The sequence below is a fragment of the Lithobates pipiens genome, unplaced genomic scaffold, assembly GCF_037356315.1.
Source record: "Lithobates pipiens isolate NorthernLeopardFrog02 unplaced genomic scaffold, aLitPip1_a1.2 Scaffold_18, whole genome shotgun sequence".
Taxonomy (NCBI): Eukaryota; Metazoa; Chordata; class Amphibia; order Anura; family Ranidae; genus Lithobates; species Lithobates pipiens.
Window position 1 is genome coordinate 379,708,911 of NW_027507758.1, and position 19,173 is coordinate 379,728,083.

The 19,173-nt window shown below is 42.1% G+C and overlaps 1 protein-coding gene across 1 annotated transcript in view; it reads left to right on the forward strand.

Annotated features, from left to right (window-relative positions):
* The first annotated feature begins 6,299 nt into the window (after positions 1 to 6,299).
* ARHGEF10 (Rho guanine nucleotide exchange factor 10) overlaps positions 6,300 to 19,173 on the forward strand; it is a 269,684-nt gene continuing 256,810 nt past the window's right edge. The window contains exon 1 of the mRNA XM_077487769.1: positions 6,300 to 6,540. The gene's annotated coding sequence lies outside the window, so the exon portion shown is untranslated. The remainder of the gene's footprint in view (positions 6,541 to 19,173) is intronic.

Below are 19,173 nucleotides of genomic sequence, written 5' to 3' on the forward strand. Positions count from 1 at the left end.
GCAGCATTTCCTAAATAGGTACCCAGGGTTGGAAGATCTACTAAAGCAGGGCAGAAGAGTGTGTAGCCATTTCAGACAGTCATACACAGCCAGTGCTCGGTTGGCTGAAATTCAGTGAAAATTCCACCTGCCTGTAAACCGCCTGATTTGTGACATGCCCACCAGGTAGAACTCGACTTTCACAATGCTGCAGAGGCTGCACATGCAGTAAAGGGCCGTCAACGAGTACCTGTGTGAGTATAGTACAACGACAGGCTCAGGTCGGCTCTGCTTTTTCTCCCCACACCAATGGCTGCTCATAAAGGATGCATGCACTGTACTGTCACCATTTGAGGAGACCACAAGGATGGTGAGCCGTGACAATGCATGCATCAGTGACATAATCAATGTTATGTTCCTGTTGGCGCAGACTCTGCGTGGCATTATGGACAGGGCACTCGAGGCAGAGCAGTAGGAGGCAGAGGAGGATTACCTTCCTTCTCAAGGCCCACTTTATGCAGACACCACTTTTCCTATGCCACAGAACACACAAGGAGAGGGAGGAGGAGGAGGATTCTAGTAGTTTCAGAGGCATTGAAGCAGAGGAAGACATACATCAAACAGTAAGATTGTTTTCCATTCGCAGAACCCTTGGGAGTAGTACATGGCTGGGAGGAGGCAGTTCCATATTCTCTAATCCTCAGTGACCCCAAGGAGTCTGTTTCTCATCCCTCCGCAAATTTGTGGTGCATGGGCTCCCTCATGCTTCAAAGCCTGTCAAAGGACCCAAGAATATGTGCCATAAAGGAAAAGGATCACTATTGGTTGGCAACCCTCTTTGACCACTGTTATAAGGGGAAGGTCTCAGAACTCATCCCGTTCCCACAGTGAGTGCAGAAGATGAAATCTCTTGAGGACACCTTAAAGAGAAGAGGTTACAGTGTCGTGGCAAATGTAGTTTTGAAGCTTCTGTTGGTCAAGAGAGGAGCGGTGGAGAAGGCAGTCGACTAAGTGATGCATTTCACAATTTTTTTAGTCCTCGGTGCCCAGGGCTGGCAGCTTCCACATCCCATTGGCAGCATCTGCATCACATAGTGAATGATTATCTAGGGGCAAAAACAGAGATGGAGATCTTTGCAGTCGATGATCCCCTGACTATTACTGGGTCATAAGAATAGACCACTGGCCAGAACTTGCCCAGTTTGCTATTGAGCTGCTGGGCTGCCCTGCATCCAGTGTGCTTTTGAAATGGGCATTCAGTCCTGGTGGAGGTTTTGTTACTGATCATAGAACGCGCCTGTCCACAGACTTGATGGACCGTCTGACTTTTATAAAAATGAATCAGTCCTGAAATACCAGCATCTATGAAACTCCTGATGCCGATGTCACCGCTTTAAGGGTAACTCCACTTTCGTGGGGGGGGGGGGGAGATAGCAAATAAAGAATAAATAATATAGCACATATAATATATGCAGCCAATGACATTTTCTGAGAATACATTGCAATATGGCTACATGGAATTGTTCTGTACACTGTTCTGAATGAGTACAGACCATTCCCCAGAAACATAATTTCCTGCTTGTGTGATTGGCTCACCAATTTTCCCAGAAGTGTGCCTAAGATACAAGTCAGAATTCAGGCATCATTTGCCACAAAAAATGTCATTTTTGGAGAGATACTTTCAATAGGAACCAGTCTAAAGGCATGCAGGCCCAGCAGATTTCCTCATTAGTGTTGTGCAGATCAACACCTGACAGTTAATTATGAAACCACTCCCATTAGACCCACTCAGAACAGAGGCACAGATTATATTCACACACATGAATTTCTTCAAAATAACAAAAGGTAGGAACCTGCAACAACGGTTGTTATAATCCTTGCAATGTACATAGATCACCCAGAGAGGAATGTTTTTTTTTCTCAACAAAAGTGGAGTTACCTTTTAAGTGTTTTGGGATTTGGAATCTCTGCGGGACCTCTAGGCTGCCTAGTGTTGTGGGTGTTGATTTCACCTGGAAGAATGTTTTTGGTGTCGGTTTCATGGGCACAATTAACACCCAAAGACCAATTTTTCTGCACCTGTTTGACAGGTGCATATCATTACAATTTTTGACAGCAAGACCAATTCTTGCTTTCATCAAGAGTACCTCTGTAGGGTTATGGTAGAGACATCAGAATTTATCTAAAAAATCTCTAATCTTGTTCGCAGTGCACTACATTGTGGCTTCATCATACAGACTGGCTTCCCAAGCTGTTGCTTACAAAATAAAGAAATCTTGTAGGGAAAATGTCATTTTTTGGGCTTTATAAATGCAATTGTTGCTGCAGCAGCTTTTATACACAGTAGTGATGTGCCACTTTACAGGTGGACTAAGGAGACCCCCCCCAGGCACTATATTGAAAGGAATTTTTCATTTTTATACTTTCACTTTAAGCATCAGTAAATCACTGTTCATTTAAAAATGGTGTTTTTTACAAACTTTTTTTTCATTGATACATGTCCCAGTACCCGGACCCCCATAACCATTGTATGCCCAATTACTTTTATATAATCCTTCAAAATGGGCACTTTGGATTTTTCACGTTCAGGTCCCATAGACTGTAATGGGGTTTGTTATTTGGTTCAAAACTTTCCTGATGCTCGAAAGTTCTGGTGTGAATAGGGGGTCATTCGGCCCATCCCTATTATTTGCCTACAGGTTTAGTGCACTATCCTGTTTGGGGAGTGTTATTTCTCACAACCACCCAAAACAATGATTGGGTGCTGTCTGTGACAGCTTAGTCGCTGTGTTGGGACCAAGCAGTGAGTACATGCCTCTCAGTATGGCAAAGCCATTCCCCATGTGTGGCGTCTAATGCAAAGTTTGCATATGCAGGCTAAAGGCATACAGTAGGTAATAAAAAAATGTGTGCGGCTTTGTACAATGTTCATTCATTTTATTGTCATACCTGTAGGCCATTTGGTCATACCCAAAGATGCAAAAGCCATTTGAAGGTTTTCTCCTGTCATGTTGGGAGTAAGCATCTGTTTTCACATCCTAGCAACAAGTCTTAGTATGGGTAGTGCTAATTGGGAGTTTTTTGGCCAGGCTTCCAGGGAGCCCTAAATTGCCTACAAATCAAACCTTACGAAGCAGCACTGCAATGTTTATATATACAAACTTAAAGCCATCAATGGTTAGTACAAATTTTTTGTGAAACCTGTCCCATGATTTATGACACAGTCGCACCAATCTTCAACTGTGAATCGCCACATGTTCTGCTCCCCTTTACCTGCTCACCTAATGTTTTGACCTATAAAAACTTGGTCAGGATGCACCTTCCCCTTTAAGGGGGTATTGTAACCTGGATTGATCTTAAAGCCCTGATGGATCTTTATTTTTTTTATTCACATGCCCATACAGCTCCAATGATCTGTAGGGTGTTACCCAGATAGCATGGATAACTTGCCACAAATTTGTGGCAGTGTTGAATTGTAAGGCCGCGTACACACGAGAGGATTGTCCGTCCAACTTAGTCCACTGAAACGTGTTTCAGCGGACAATCCGCTCGTGTGTGGGCTTCAGCGGACTTTTTCAGCGGACAGTCTGGCGGACTAAGTCTTTCGGAATTTCCGTAATTTTGTCCGTCCAAACTTGGTTTCAGCGGACAGTCCAATCGTGTGTAGGCAAGTTGGACGGACTAAGTATGGCGCATGCTCAGAAAGGATTTACACGCCGAAGGTTGCATTGCAGTGTATTGGACGTCGTATTTCTAGTCCTGTCGTACGTGCTGTACACGTCATCGCGCAAGCTTTCAGCGGACTGTCTGTTCATCGTGTGTGGTCAAGTCCGTTCATTCAAAAGTTGGACGGACTGTCTGTCGGATTGTCTGACGAACTTAGTTGGGCAGACAATCCGCCCGTGTGTACGAGTCTGTTAACTTGCTCCACATTTTCACTGGCAAGTTGTACACTTGCAGAGCACATGAAGCACAAGTTGTAGTTGACACTTTTCCAATTTGAAGCATATTTGCATGGCATGTCTGGCAAAGCGGCCAACGGATCACTTCCTGTTTGCAATTTCTCTAAGGAGACACTGTGATTTGAGCAGTTTTGAGAAGATATATAAACTAGTTTGACATCTGACACTAGAGCAGTGGTCATCAACCCTGTCCTCAGGGCCCACTAACAGGCCAGGTTTTATGTATTCCCTTGGGGAGATGCAGACTAGAATACTGCAATCACTGAGCAGCAAATGATATCAGCTGTGATGTATTTCAGTTATCTTGCAAACCTGGCTTGTTAGTGGGCCCTGAGGACAGGCTTGATGACCACTGCACTAGAGGACCCCTTGATAACGTCCATTTGGATGAAACGCATCAGGAAGGAGACACTAGTGCTGACATCAGGCCACTTTCCGATATCGAGTTAGTACCCCACAACAGATGGTGGATCTACACTGAGTGCATCTTTGCTGCTGTAATGGCAGCCAGCCAATCCATGTATGGCCAGCTTCAGAGCACCAGTGTGGGAGATAAGAAGCTGTGATGATTGGTCCTACAGTGCAGAGGGGGGGCCTGAGCGAGACAAGGATCAGGCAAGTAAAACTGCCCCCAGACATAAATGAGCATTACAGCCTGGGATCACTCTTATGCGAATTGGATGCAGGGTTTACCTGCATCCAATTGGCATGACAGGAGAGTGTGACCGACTCTCAATGTAGCCGGTTCACACCTCTCCATGGCAGCCACGCAGTGCACAGAAGGCTCCTGTGCGTCTTTAGCTCTGTTTCAGGTCCGACTTTAGGAAAAATTTTAAGGCCTGACTTGCCCCTGAAACGGAGAACAGGGACGCACTGGACCCCTTCTGCCAGCTGCAGCCGTATTAGGTGTGAACCTAGCCTTAAGTTACATTAAACTCAGGTTTAAAATATATTCTTTTTAAGTTGTTATTCTTAGAAAAGTTTCTTCTATTGTTCTTTCAAATGCCTTTTTTTTGCTACTGTGATCTAACTTCCTCTTGCATGCTTATTAGGTGGACCGTGGGATTTGCAGTGTGTGTATCAGGGACGTGGAAGCAGGTGAGGCAGGACCTCACCTGCCATGAACATAAAAAAAAGAAAGAATCGAGGGTTGAGACTTGGTGACCTGGGGTCAGAGAGACCCCAAATTTTGGGGGTATGTAGCCTAAGTCCTACGCCATCACTGGTTTGGGGCTCCTACGACCTATGGTTCCAGAGATACGGGGCTCCTTGCACAGCATGTCAGAAGCTACATTCAGAGAGGCCAGTTTAAATACAAGCTGGAACACTCTGTTTTCAGCAGACTGAGAGGATGAGCTCACACTGCCTCTCCTCACTTCTTGTCTGAGGCACTGAGCTCAATGGACAGTGTAAAAAAAAAAATAAAAGAAAAAAAAAAATTAAAATGCCCCATCTCTCGGTGCTCACGCACAGAAATGAACGCATACGTAAGTCACAACCGCGAATGTAAACAGTGTACAAACCACACATGTGAGGTATCGCTGCAATCGTTAGAGCGAGAGCGATAATTATAGCACAAGACCTCCTCTCTAACTCTAAACTGGTAACCTATAGACATTTTTAAAGCATCGCCGATGGAGATTTTTAAGTACCATAGTTTGTGGCCATCCTACGAGTGTGCGCAATTTTAAAGCGTGACATGTTGGGTATCAATTTACTCAGCGTATACAAAATAATTATGCTAACTTTATGTTTTTTTTTTTGTTTTTGTTTTTAATTCATGAATGTATATTTATTTCAAATAAATTGCATTTGAAAAAATGGTGTGCAAATACAGTGTGACATAAAATATTGCAAAGATTGCCATTTTGTTCTCTAGGGTCTCGGCTAAAATAAATAAATAAATAAATGGAATGAAAAAAATAAAAAAATAAATAAAAAAATATATATATACACATATATATTACTTTTTTTTTTTTTTCTTAGAGGTTCTTAGTAATTTTCTAGCACAAAATATGTATTTTAACTTGTAAGTAACAAGTGTCAGAAAAAGGCTTAGGCATGATGGGGTTAGACAGAACAATTCGGATTTAGGGTGACTTCATTGGTAACAATATAATAAAGTGACAGAGTCTATCACTATGTGCACACCCTGAGCAGCAGTGGATGTGTACTGCCCCCCTCTCCCCACATATACAGAGAACACACAGCCCCTCCAATGACAGCTGTGGAGGGAGAAGCCATTGGGCTGGTCAGGTGACCCCGGAGGAATGTGTGGATGTTGAATTACAAGTGTGTGTGTGTAGGGGGAGACTGGGCGATGTGCACAAATCCTCTCGTTCTCTGCTCACACTCTTCTACCCCTTGACTGACAGCCTCCTCTGCCAATAGAAACACAGCTCCTCCGCCGCTCAGCCAATCAGCTGTTGCTCAGCACCCAGAGAGGCTCCGTTCATCCCAATCCCCGGGAGGAATGAGGAGGAAAGTTGGGAGCAGAAGAGCGGAGAGTCGGGTCACCATGCTGCAGGGATGAACGCTGACTGGGACTTGTGAATGGACGTGTCTGCCCGGGGCTCTACTCTACTCCCTGCTCGGGATGGTGAGTGTGTGTGTGTGTGTATGTGGAGTGGGCTCATACACCCAGGGTAGTGACGTGTCTGCTCAGAGGGATACTCTATGGACATAGAGCTCTATACTCCCTGTATATGGTCCTACACTCACTGTATATGGTCCTACAATCACTGCATATGGTCCTACACTCATTTATATGGCCCTACACTCACTGTATATGTCCCTACACTCATATTTATATGGACCTGCACTCACTGTATATGATCCTACATGCATTTATATTGTCCTACACTGACTGTATATTGTCCTACACTGACTGTATATTGTCCTACACTGACTGTATATGGTCCTCCACTCACTGTATATGGTCCTCCACTCACTGTATATGATCCTCCACTCACTGTATATGATCCTCCACTCACTGTATATGGTCCTACACTCATTTAGATTGTCCTACACTCATTTAGATTGTCCTACACTCAATGTATATGGTCCTACACTCATGTATATGGTCCTACACTCATGTATATGGTCCTACACTCACTTTATTTGGTCTTACACTCACTTTATATGGTCCTACACTCACTTTATATGGTCCTACACTCATTTAGATGGTCCTACACTCATTTATATGGTCCTACACTCACTGTATATGGTCCTACACTCATTTATATAGACCTACAATCACTGTATATGTTCCTACACTCACTGTATATGTTTCTACACTCATATTTATATGGTCCTGCACTCACTGTATACGGTCCTACATGCATTTATATTGTCCTACACTGACTGTATATGGTCCTACACCAATTTATACGGTCCTACAGTAGGACTGTATACAGTGAGTGTAGGGCCATATACTGTGAGGATTTCTCCAGGGCCTCTCCCATCCTGTGGAACTTGCTACCTCAACCTGTCCAGCTATCCCCTACTCTTGCTACCTTCAGGCTATCCCTGCAAACTCATCTCTTTATGGAAGCCTATCTCATCTCTAACTAATCTGCTACCACTTCCATCAGCTCATTCCCCATGGTTACAACCTTTTGTACCAACTGCCCCACCCTATTAGATTGTAAGCTCTTCTGAGCAGGGCCCTCTTAATCCTCTTGTATATTTTTGTGTTATAACGGTATTGTCTCCCTTTTATATTGTAAAGCGCTGCATAAACTGTTGGCGCTATATAAATCCTGTATAATAATAATATGGTCCTACACTCGCTGTGTACGGTCCTACACTATTTTTTTATGATGCTACACTCACTGTATATGGTCCCACACTCACTGTATATGGTCCCACACTTACTGTATATGATGTTACATTCATTGTATATGGTCCTACACTCACTGTGATAGTCTATATACAGTATCTCACAAAAGTGAGTACATCACTCACATTTTTTTAAATATTTTATTATATCATTTCATGTGACAACACTGAAGAAATGACACTTTGCTACAATGTAAAGTAGTGAGTGTACAGCTTGTATAACAGTGTAAATTGACTGTCCCCTCAAATTAACTCAACACACAGCCATTAATGTCTAAACCGCTGGCAACAAAAGTGAGTACACCCCTAAGTGAAAATGTCCAAATTGGGCCCAATTAACCATTTTCCCTCCCCGGTGTCATGTGACTTGTTAGTGTTACAAGGTCTCAGGTGTGAATGGGGAGTAGGTGTGTTAACTTTGGTGTTATCGCTCTCACTCTCTCATAATGGTCACTGGTTCAACATAGAACCTCATGGCAAAGAACTCTCTGAGGATTAGAAAAAAAGAATTTTTGCTCTAAATAAAGATGGCCTAGACTTTAAGAAGATTACCAGGACCCTGAAACTGAGCTGCAGCACGGTGGCTAAGACCATTCAGCTGTTTAACAGGACAGGTTCCACTCAGAACAGGCCTCGCCATGGTCAACCAAGGAAGTTGAGTCCACATGCTCAGCATCATATCCAGGGGTTGTCTTTGGGAAATAGATGTATGAGTGCTGCCAGCATTGCTGCAGAGGTTGAAGGGGTGGAGGGTCAGCCTGTCAGTGCTTATCAGATTGGTCTGCATGGCTGTTGTCCCACATTGTAGCAAAGTGACATTTCTTTAGTGTTGTCACATGAAAAGATGTAATAAAATATTTACAAAAATGTGAGGGGTGTACTCACTTTTGTGAGATACTGTACATAGATAGACTTCTACTAATTGAACAAGCTAAAGTCAGAAGCTGATTGGTTACTATGCACAGCTGCACCAAATTCTGTGTATAGCCATGGCCAAAAGTTTTGAGAATGACACAAATATACATTTTCACAAAGTCTGCTGCCTCAGTTTTTGTGAACAGCCTTTTTCAACTAGGGTGCCTTCAGGTGTCTTCAGGGTTACCTTGGCAAAATGTAAAAAAATTGCCTAAAACTGCATACAAGTCAGTGGGTGGATCAAGCCTGCCTTGTAGATACGCAAAGCCACAAGTTTCCATTGTGCACCATTACAACCTTCTAGCCCCTGGCGCCCAGTTCTAACAACCATTGTTGTTATCGGTCGATAAGTGTGATGCCAAGCACTTGCACAGCATCCTTGTTTGCTGCTCTCTGTCAGCACTGGGGTCACATTAGCTGAGTGAGGGAGAGAAACTGAGGAAGAAGAGAAACATGGGAATATAGTCAGTACCACTGTGCAAACATGTATTTTGCTTTGGAAGAATAAATCGCTTTTAACGTTGGGTGTCTTATGTATGAGGATGTTGCTGCTTTATGTAGAGCTATTAGTTTAGTTTTTTTTTTACATTTTGCAATGGGGTGCCTCAAGATTGTACAGAATTTTAAAGGGTGCCTTGACTGAAAAAATGTTGAGAAACGCTGCTCCAGAATGTTGTGAAGATTGATCAAGATGAATTGCAATCAATTGCAAAATCCATCTTTGCCATGAAAATGAACTTAATCCCATAAAAAACATTTCCACTGCATTTGTGAAGAAGGTTTCAAGGCGCCCAAGAAAGTCCAGCAAGCATCAGGACCATCTTCTACAGTTGATTCAGCTGTGGGATCGGGGCACCACCAGTGCAGAGCTTGCTCAGGAATGGCAGCAGGCAGGTGTGAGTGCATCTGCACACACAGTGAGGTGAAGAAGAGCAGCAAAGAAGCCACTTCTCTCCAGGAAAAACATCAAGGACAGATTGATATTCTGTAAAAGGTACAGGGATTGGACTGCTGAGGACTGGGGTAAAGTCAATTTTTCCTGATGAAACCTTTCCGATTGTTCGGGTCATCTGGAAAAAACCTTGTCCGGAGAAGAAAAGGTGAGCGCTAACATCAGGGTCATGCCAACAGTAAAGCATCCTGAGACCATTTATGTGTGGGGTTGCTTTTCAGCCAAGAGAGTGAGCTCACTCACAATTTTTTGCCTAAGAACACATCCGTGAATAAAGAATGGTACAAAAACATCCTCCAAGAGCATCTTCTCCCAACCATCCAAGAACAGTTTGGTGAGGAACAATGCCTTTTCCAGTATGATGGATCACCTTGCTATAAGGTAAAAGTGATAACTAAGTGGCTTGGGAAACGCAACATTGACATTGTGGGTCCATGGTCAGGAAACTCCCCAGACCTTAATTCTATTGAGAACTTGTGGTCAATCCTCAAGAAGTGGGTGAACCAAGGAAAACCCCACAAGTTCTCACAAACGCCAAGCATTGATTATGGAAGAATGGGCTGACAACAGTCAGGATGTGGCCCAGAAGGTGATTGGCATTATGCTGGGGTGAATTGCAGAAGTCTCGAAAAAGAAGGGTCAACAAACAAATAATGCAAATATTAACTCTTTACATAAACTTCATGTAATTGTCAATAAAAGCCTTTGACACTTATGAAATGCTTGTAATTATTATACTTCAGTATACCATAGTAACAGCTGACCAAAAGATCTAAAAACACAGAGGCAACAGTCTTTGTGAAAACTAATATTTGTGTCGTTCTCAAAACGTTTGGCCATGGCTGGGCTGTACAGCAGTTTTAGTAGATCTCTTCTATTGCATATATTTCTACACTCATTGTGATTGTTTATATTCATGGATAGAGTTCTACATTCACTGTGATCCTTCCTGCAGTGGATATTGTATCATGTTGTGTCTGATCACACAGATATTTGTAAACATTGTATTCTATGTACACAGGTGTAGTCACCAGCTTTAGAACCTATTAGAGGGGGATTAACAAAGGGAAATACTTCATTTTTTTTGTGTTAAAGTAACACTAAACCTTCCATTTTTTTTTTAAATTTATTGATGTACTGTGTGTGCAGCTTCTCTGGCATTAATCCTTGCCTATGTTCTAGTTTAAGCTGGTGCCATGACCACTGCCCCAGGTTTCCTGGGTGGCTTCTTTCTCTTACAGCATCCTATGATCTTGTATGCAGGGACTAGGCTCGGTTCACACTCGTATGGGGCGTGTGTCCCACGTTTGCTGAAATGAAATGCACAAAAAAAGCTTTTTGACCATGCTGTTTCTCTGTGGTTCCCGCGCCTGCGATCGCGCTGTGTGCTGTGATGCGTGGGGGTGCCATTCAGAATGAATAACAGCCCCGCACGTCTCCCAAGAGCAGTGCAATTCGGCTGTGGGTGGTTGCAGGAATAAATGCAATGACTGTAATGCACGGGCTTCCCTAGTGTGAACTGAGTCAGAGACCCTATTCACACTTATGTGATTTGTGATGTGACTTTGGACATCAAAGTCACATGACAAGTTGTACCCCATGTTTTCCAATGAAAACCATTTATATATGTGCGACTTAGTCGTTCATGTGTTGCTTTGGTCCACCTTTCATGCAACTTAAAGTTCATAGACTTCAATGTTAACCGTCAAAAAATTTGCATGAAAGTCGTACCTGAATATTTTACAAGCAACAGTGGGTCCGACATTGAGGGACAACAAATCGTATCCATGTTGCACCCATCCAATGTTGCTTCATGCTCTTCCTGACGGGTCCTGCGTGACTACGAAAGGTTTCACTCTTGTTTGTGATGTGATCATGCTTTAATAAAAAAAAGTTTGGCCTCAACTTGAAGATCCGTGGTGTGCTGACAAATCTCTTCATTGTGGCCTTCATCCAATCTCCAGCTGGTGGTTGCTAAAGCACCCAGTATCCTAGAGCTCTCTCAAGCAATGCGTCCAATGGGAATATGGATTATTAAAGTTGCACTCCAAAGTCATGCGTCTTCGGAGTCGTACAAATGTGAATGGAGCCTTAGAGTGGTGCCTCCATTCACTGTGTACATCAATAGACACACACATCCCCCTTGTCCATGTCCCCCCCCCCCCCCCTTTCTCCAAGCTAACAAACTTACTCCAGACTGCGCTGTCCACAGTTAACTCTTTTTCCTCTGGAGACGAGATGTTCAGGGAAGCAGCACTGAAAGAGCAGGAGCCAGTAGCTAAGTGCTGAGGCAAGAATATTACCGAATAGTTGACTTGTTTATTTTATTGTTCTCAGTGTGCTAAGATAAAAGATGCTGAGGGTTCATGCACACTGGTTTAGGTTTTGGAAGCGCTGTTTCTCCGGACAGAAGAAAATCTGCATTAAAAACTCACCACAGCTGTGTTTTTTTTTTTTTTTTTTATCAAACCAGTTTAGGTGAGTTTAGCAGCATTTGGTGTTTGGGAGTTTTTCATTGGTCAAAATTTTAATTTATTCTGGCCATTGAAATTGATAAGCGCTAAACTCATCTAGCGTTAAGCCACGTTTTGTGTTTTTTATGCCCAAAAGTTCTTGTCCTGAATGAGATTCTTCTGCGTTCGGGAGAAGGAGCTTTGACTGCCTCTAAACTCCACTATAAGCCTATGGCGTTGATTTACTAAAGGCAAATCCACTGTGCACTGCAAGTGCACTTGGAAGTGCTGTCGCTGTAGATCTGAGGGGAAGCTCTGCTGATTTTATCATCCAATCATGTGCAAGCTAAAATGCTGTTTTTCATTTTCCTTGCATGTCCCCCTCAGATCGACATTGATTTTACTTCCAAGTGTACTTGTAGTGCAAAGTGGAGTTCTCTTTAGTAAATAACCCCTATGTGTGCACAGACACATAGGAATTTATTGAGGGGAGTTCAGGGGCTTAGGCATACGATTCCCAATGCCCCAAAAACATAATTTTAGGAGCAACAGTGTGCATGAGGCCTAATACTAGTAACACTGCATTTACCTCGTGCCATATCAACAATGCCATTATACCATCCACACCAAATCAATTTGAAAGTGGAGGGCCACCCTGAAAAAAAAAAATATTAAAAATTACAAATAAATCTAAAAAAAAAAATGAAAAAAATTATTATTTTTTTACTTACCAGAAATGCCTGTTGCTAGGCACATAATCCTAATCTTCCTCTTCCTCCTCCGCGGAGATCTTCTGTCTTCTCTCCTCCGTGCGGCGTCTTCTGGGTAATGGGTCACGCTGTGTTCTGGGAACTGTGTGTTCCAGAACACAGCGCGTCCCATTCACAAAGTGCTGCGTGACTCGCGCATGCGCAGTAGGAAACGGGCAGTGAAGCCATAAGGCTCCACTGCCTGTTTCCCTTACAAGGAATGGCGATGCCGGGACCCGAGAGCCGAGGGACGGGTCGGCCTCGGGCGGCCGACATCGCGGGCGCCCTGGACAGGTAAGTGGGCTGATTAAGTCAGCAGCTGCAGTGTTTGCAGCTGCTGACTTTTTTTTTTTAAACGGCCCTCCGCTTTAAAGTGCTAAAGCCCACAATACATCTGCTTTATCAGTCTGCCACCCATAGGTTATCTCAGTGACACAAGCGTCTTCTTCTCAACTTCTTCCAGTTTCTGGTCTTCAGCCACCTTAATTGGCCAGCATAGGATAACTTAACTTCGTAGTTCAGTTATGACAGCAATTAGCATGCCAGCTATGTAAACTGAGCTGTGCATGCGCTGCTCAATATATTGCAACAGGTAAGTAGGTTTTATTTATTGCAGAAGAGAATGTGCACGTCTCATCTGCAAAAAAGAGCCTACGTGCGTGCAATTTTCAATCTAGACTGTAGTTCCACTTTATAGGTGCATGCACACAGCATGAATTCAAGCTTGACTTGTCATGCAGCTTGACAGTTCAAAATCACATGACAAGTCACACCCCATGGGGCCGTTCTAATCGCTGTGACTTTAAAAAAGGTTCCTGTACTATTTCTGTGTGATTTCAGTGCGACTTGCATTGACACCCATTAAATGAAGTTACACAGAAGCCGCACATGAAATTGCACTGATAGTGGTGCTGAAGTAGCGTGGCTTCAAAGTGGTGTAAACAAAGGCTAAAAGTGCATATAGAAATTGGTGACATTTCTACAAGCATCAGTCTTTGGTATATCCCAGTTGTTTGCAATAACAAGAACATCCTAGGTGATTTTCAGTATCATGGTCATAGTGATACAGGAGACGACACTTTTGCACTGTGTTGGTGAGTTGCAATGTCATTTAGCTTGACTTGCTCCTCAACACATTAATGTAATGCAGCTCTGATGCACATGCACTGCAGCGCACAAAAATGCAGAGTAACTCACTTTCATGCTCTATGGTGCTCTGGATTGGGAAAAAAAACCTACTGCATGTAGATATTTTTGTTTGTGTGTTGGCAGCCTATTCAAAATAAATGTGCTGCCTTAACGCAACACACGTGAATGTTAGAGTATAAATGGACCCTTAGACTAGGGGCAGCTATAACCAAACGGTCCTTTGCATGGGCAGATTTTGATGCCATGGTGCCTATCTGATGGGTGTTCCTAACAGGGAGATGGCACACAGGAAGCCAGGGGATGGGGGTGTATAATGTTAGAATATTTAAATACTATGTAGAAAAAAAAAAAAATCAATTACCGTACTGTGCAAGTATAATCAGTATTGATGTGTTGGGGTTAAAAAAACAAAAAAAAAGATTTCATACCACTTCAATACAAGAAAATTGTTGCTACTAAAGCAATGGATCACCTGAACAGAAATTATGGAAATTTGTAAGTGATTATGCATAGTTCTATGTATTAAAAATTATTGAAATATAATGTATTTTTTTTTCTGCATGCTCAAAGGCAACCTATGAAGCTGTAGCCTACTGTGTATTTGGTTGCCAATTGGGGATGCTGCTGCAGTCTACCATGTATAGTAGAAGAGACTTAGCTAATTGTTTGCATTTATTTCTTGACATTTTTATGACCTCATCTCAAAATCTGCTGCATTATTTCCAGCACTCTCCACATACCTGGTCTGTTTATATAACACTCTTACTGATCTGTAAGTTTTTTTTACTGAAATGAGAGGATGCAGGTCTCTGCTATTTAAGCCTGCATTGTGCCTATACATAGGTGTGCACAGCCTATTGCATTAGGGTGTGCACCCCAAAGCCCATACGCCCAAACGCACGCGTCCCATGCATGCGTGGAAAGAGGAAGAGATTTCATATTTTAGTATGCTATAGCCAAGCATTTATTAAAAGCATATATTGCACTTACACTTTGGAAGTAAAACGATAACGAAAATAGCACACAAGGCCACGGGTCCTCGCTAGCCAGCTTGTGCGCGATAATGTCACAGTTGTGGCTCCACCCTTGCGTTTCCCATGTAATAGTCATAAACTGGGCACAGGGGCTCCTAGCTCCTTTGCAGGAGTCATCGCTGCAGCTGGGGCTACATCATCCATGCCTTAACCCCCCTGGCGGTGATCCGGAGTGTGGCTCGGGGTAATTTTAAGTACCAAAAGTGCTAACATTGAGCCGCACTCGGGATCGCATGGCAGGATCCAGGCAAATTTACTTACCTTGTCCCCAGGATCCTGCATTGTCTCCCCACTGTGTGTGCGAGCCATCCTCTATCCTCGATTCATCACAGTGCCGAGCTCCAACAGCGACAAATTCAAAAAGTGAAACACACACTATACATGCAGTACACTGTAATATTACAGATTACATTACTATATCAAATAATTTGACATCCCTTTTTGTCCCTAGTGGTTTGTCCAGTGCCCTGCCTGCACTTTTATATTATAAATACTGTTCTTTCTACCTGGAAACTGGAGATTGTCCATAGCAACCAAAACTGTCCCTTTACATCAAAAGTGATTTAAGACCAACTAGAAAACAGTGATAATAAATTGGAATCACTTGCAGAATTGAGAGATAGCAATTTATGGGGAAATTCGACATCAAACACTGAAATTAATGACAGCGACAATTCTGCAACTGAGCAAATTTCAGTGTTTTTTGATTTGATTACATTATTGAATAATTTTTATTATTTGTTATAATTATTTGTTATATTATAATTTTGATTTTGTGTTTCAAACTTTAGCATACCTGGGATGTCTACTAGATTTTTGTTTGAACAGATTTAAGTGAGTTATTCCTAAGAATTACAGGCCTACAATATAAAACGCCAAATTTCCATGCAAAATAATGTACCACTTTGAGCATCAAAAATCTAACATAATCATACCGCCAGGGAGGTTAAGGGAAACTAGGAAGTGGACAAGAAAGTAAATAAAGCAAAGACAAAATAAAGGTTATGTGGGGGGGGGGGGGGGTTTAGATGATTTCACATGAACATGCAGAGGATGTTGATGTGAATTTTACAGATGGGCATGACAGAAAAATTTGTTTTGGATTCGCTTGTTAAGTTAAGTTGCCAGCTCACACAGGGGTGGCTTCAAAGTTGTCTGACTCTGAAGCTGCCCCAGACAGTGCAACTTCAGCACGGCTTGCAAAACGACTTCTGTATAGAAGTCAATGCAAGCCGCTCCAAAGTCGCCCCAAAGTAATACAGGAACCTTTTTCTAAGTCTGAGTGACTTGAGTCTCTCCTATTAGAATGGTTACATTGCAATGCAAGGAGAGTGAATTGTCAGGCGGCTGAGGTGTCCTTTTATGAAGCAGTGAAATCTATTCACTGCTTCATTCTCCGGCATTCACAGAGGAGATCTTTCTCCTCTGTATGCCAGTTTATAAAGCGGAGTGGATCGCTTCACCCTTGGAGGAGTGAAGCGATCTACAAACGCTTCTAACACTGGAGAACGGCCCCTAATACCGGAATCTCGTGAGACTTTAATGTTAGTAAAATAAAGCGTCCCCCTACATAATATATACATGTATACACACACAGACATTATATATACATCTATATACACACTCATTATATATATATATATATATATATATATATATATATATATATATATATATATATATATATATATATATATATATATATATATATATATATATAATATGTATACACATAAATATGACAGGAGAACATGGTTACAGTGTTGGGGGGTCTGAACAAGGCATAAGGAAGTTAATTATCTTCCTCTTTCCTCCTCAGATCCCCCAGATTCTCTCTTCACTCCCCGATTCTCCACCTATGAGTTGGTGAATCGGGGAGTGTGAATTCTGACACAGAAGAAGTGAAGTGAAGCGCTGAGATCCCAGCTTCATAAACTGGCCGTTACTGTGTCATTCAATGAGGATTCTCAGTGTGTGGAGATAATCGTGGGGAGAACATATTCAAACACTTCTCCCCCTGATTATCTCTGGTTTATAAACTGTTTATGGGCTGTGATCAGCGGCGATCCTCTGGATCTCCACTGATCACTGCTTCATAAACGGACACCTAAGTCACCTGACAGGTCGCCGCTGTGTAAACCGGCACTTAAAGTCACATCAGCATGCATCCTCTGAATGTTCGGATTTGTTTAGTATATTCGTTGTTCCAAATCAATTCGTATTTCAGAAGCTATTGTGAAAGATTGGCTATGTTTGGTTGAATGTGTTAATCTGTTATTTTGGGAGATTACTTGTACAGTCGTCTGTTTGGGTTGAATGGAGGTGGACTCATCAGAATCTCAGAATCGTAACATAACGAATGGAATAAAATTTATTTTGGATTCATTTGTTATATTATGATTTGGAGATTCAGATGAATGCACCTCCATCCAACCTGAAGACAAGAAGTGTTTGGTTTATTTCACTTTTTTACCCTAATGTATTTATTACAATATGTTTCCACTTCATACAGTGGATATAAAATGTCTACACACCCCTGTTAAAAATGTCAGGTTTCTGTGATGTAAAAAAAGAGAGAGATAAATAATTTCAGAACTTTTTCCACCTTTTAAAGGGATTGTAAAGTAATTTTTTTTTTTTTTGTCTTAAAATAACAAACATGTTATACTTACCTCCACTGTGCAGCTCGTTTTGCACAGAGTGGCCCCGAACCTGCTCTTCTGGGGTCCCTCGGCGGCTGTCTCTGCTTCTTCCCGCAGGTGCTTCTCACGTTCATGCGAGCTCCCTCGCATAGAATGCATTAAGGTGAAAAAACATTTACCTTTACAACCCCTTTAACCTCTTTGACAGTAATCTCCAGTGCAGCTCGGAGTGAATTTTCATTCCCAAAATGGTAACCCCGAGCCACACTCGGGATCGCATCGCAGGATCCAGGCAACGTTACTTACCTTGTCCCCAGGATCCTGCGGTGTACTCCGCTCGATGTACTGTGTGTCGGGCTCCGTTCCCTGCGAGCATTGCGACGCACAGGGGCAAGTTCAAAATAATGAAAAAAAATAACAAACAGTACACTGTAATCTTACAGATTACATTACTGCATCAAATCATTTGACATTTTATCCCTGGTGCTTTGTCCAGTGCCCTGCTTGCACTTTTATATTATATATACTATTCTTTCTGCCTGCAATCTTGAGATTGCCCATGGCAACCAAAAAGTGTCCCTTTACGTCAAAAGCGGTTTTAGACCAGCTAGGAAACAGCGATAGTAAATTAGAATCACTTGCAGAATTGAGCGATAGGGATTAGTGGGGAAAACTCATCAAACACTGAAAGTAATGATAGTGTCAATTCTGCAACTGACCAAATTTCAGTGTTTTTGATTTGATTACATTATTGAATAAAATTATTACTATTATATTTTTTTTTTTATAATTATGTATAGTTATTTATTATATTATAATTTATGATTTTGTGTTTCAAACTTTATCATACCGGGATATCTACTAGAATCTTGTTTGGACAGATTTAAGTATGTTATTATTAAGAATTACAGGCCTACAATATAAAACGCCATATTTCCATGCGAAACAATGAGCTTCAAAAATCTGACATAATCATACCGCCAGGGAGGTTAATGTGACCTATAGACTGTAAAACTCAATTGAAAAACTGAAATCTTTTAGGGGTGGGGGAGAAGTAAAACTAAAAAACTAAAATGTGATTGCAGTAGTGTGCACACCCTCTTATAACTGGGAATGAGGCTGTGTTCAGAATTAAGCAATTACATTCAAACTCATGTTAAATAGGAGTCAGTGCACACCTGCCATCATTTAAAGTGCCTCTCATTAACCCCAAATAAAGTTCAGCTGTTCTAGTAGGTCTTTCCTGACATTTTCTTAGTCACATCCTACAGCAAAAGCCATGGTCCGCAGAGAGCTTCCAAAGCATCAGAGGGATCTCATTGTTAAAAGGTATCAGTCAGGAGAAGGGTACAAAATTATTTCAAAGGCATTTGATATTGCATGGAACACAGTCATCATCAAGTGGGGAAAATATGGCACGACAGTAACATTATCAAGAACTGGAAGTCCCTCCAAAATTGATGAAAAGACGAGAAGAAAATCTAGATCTAGCGATGTT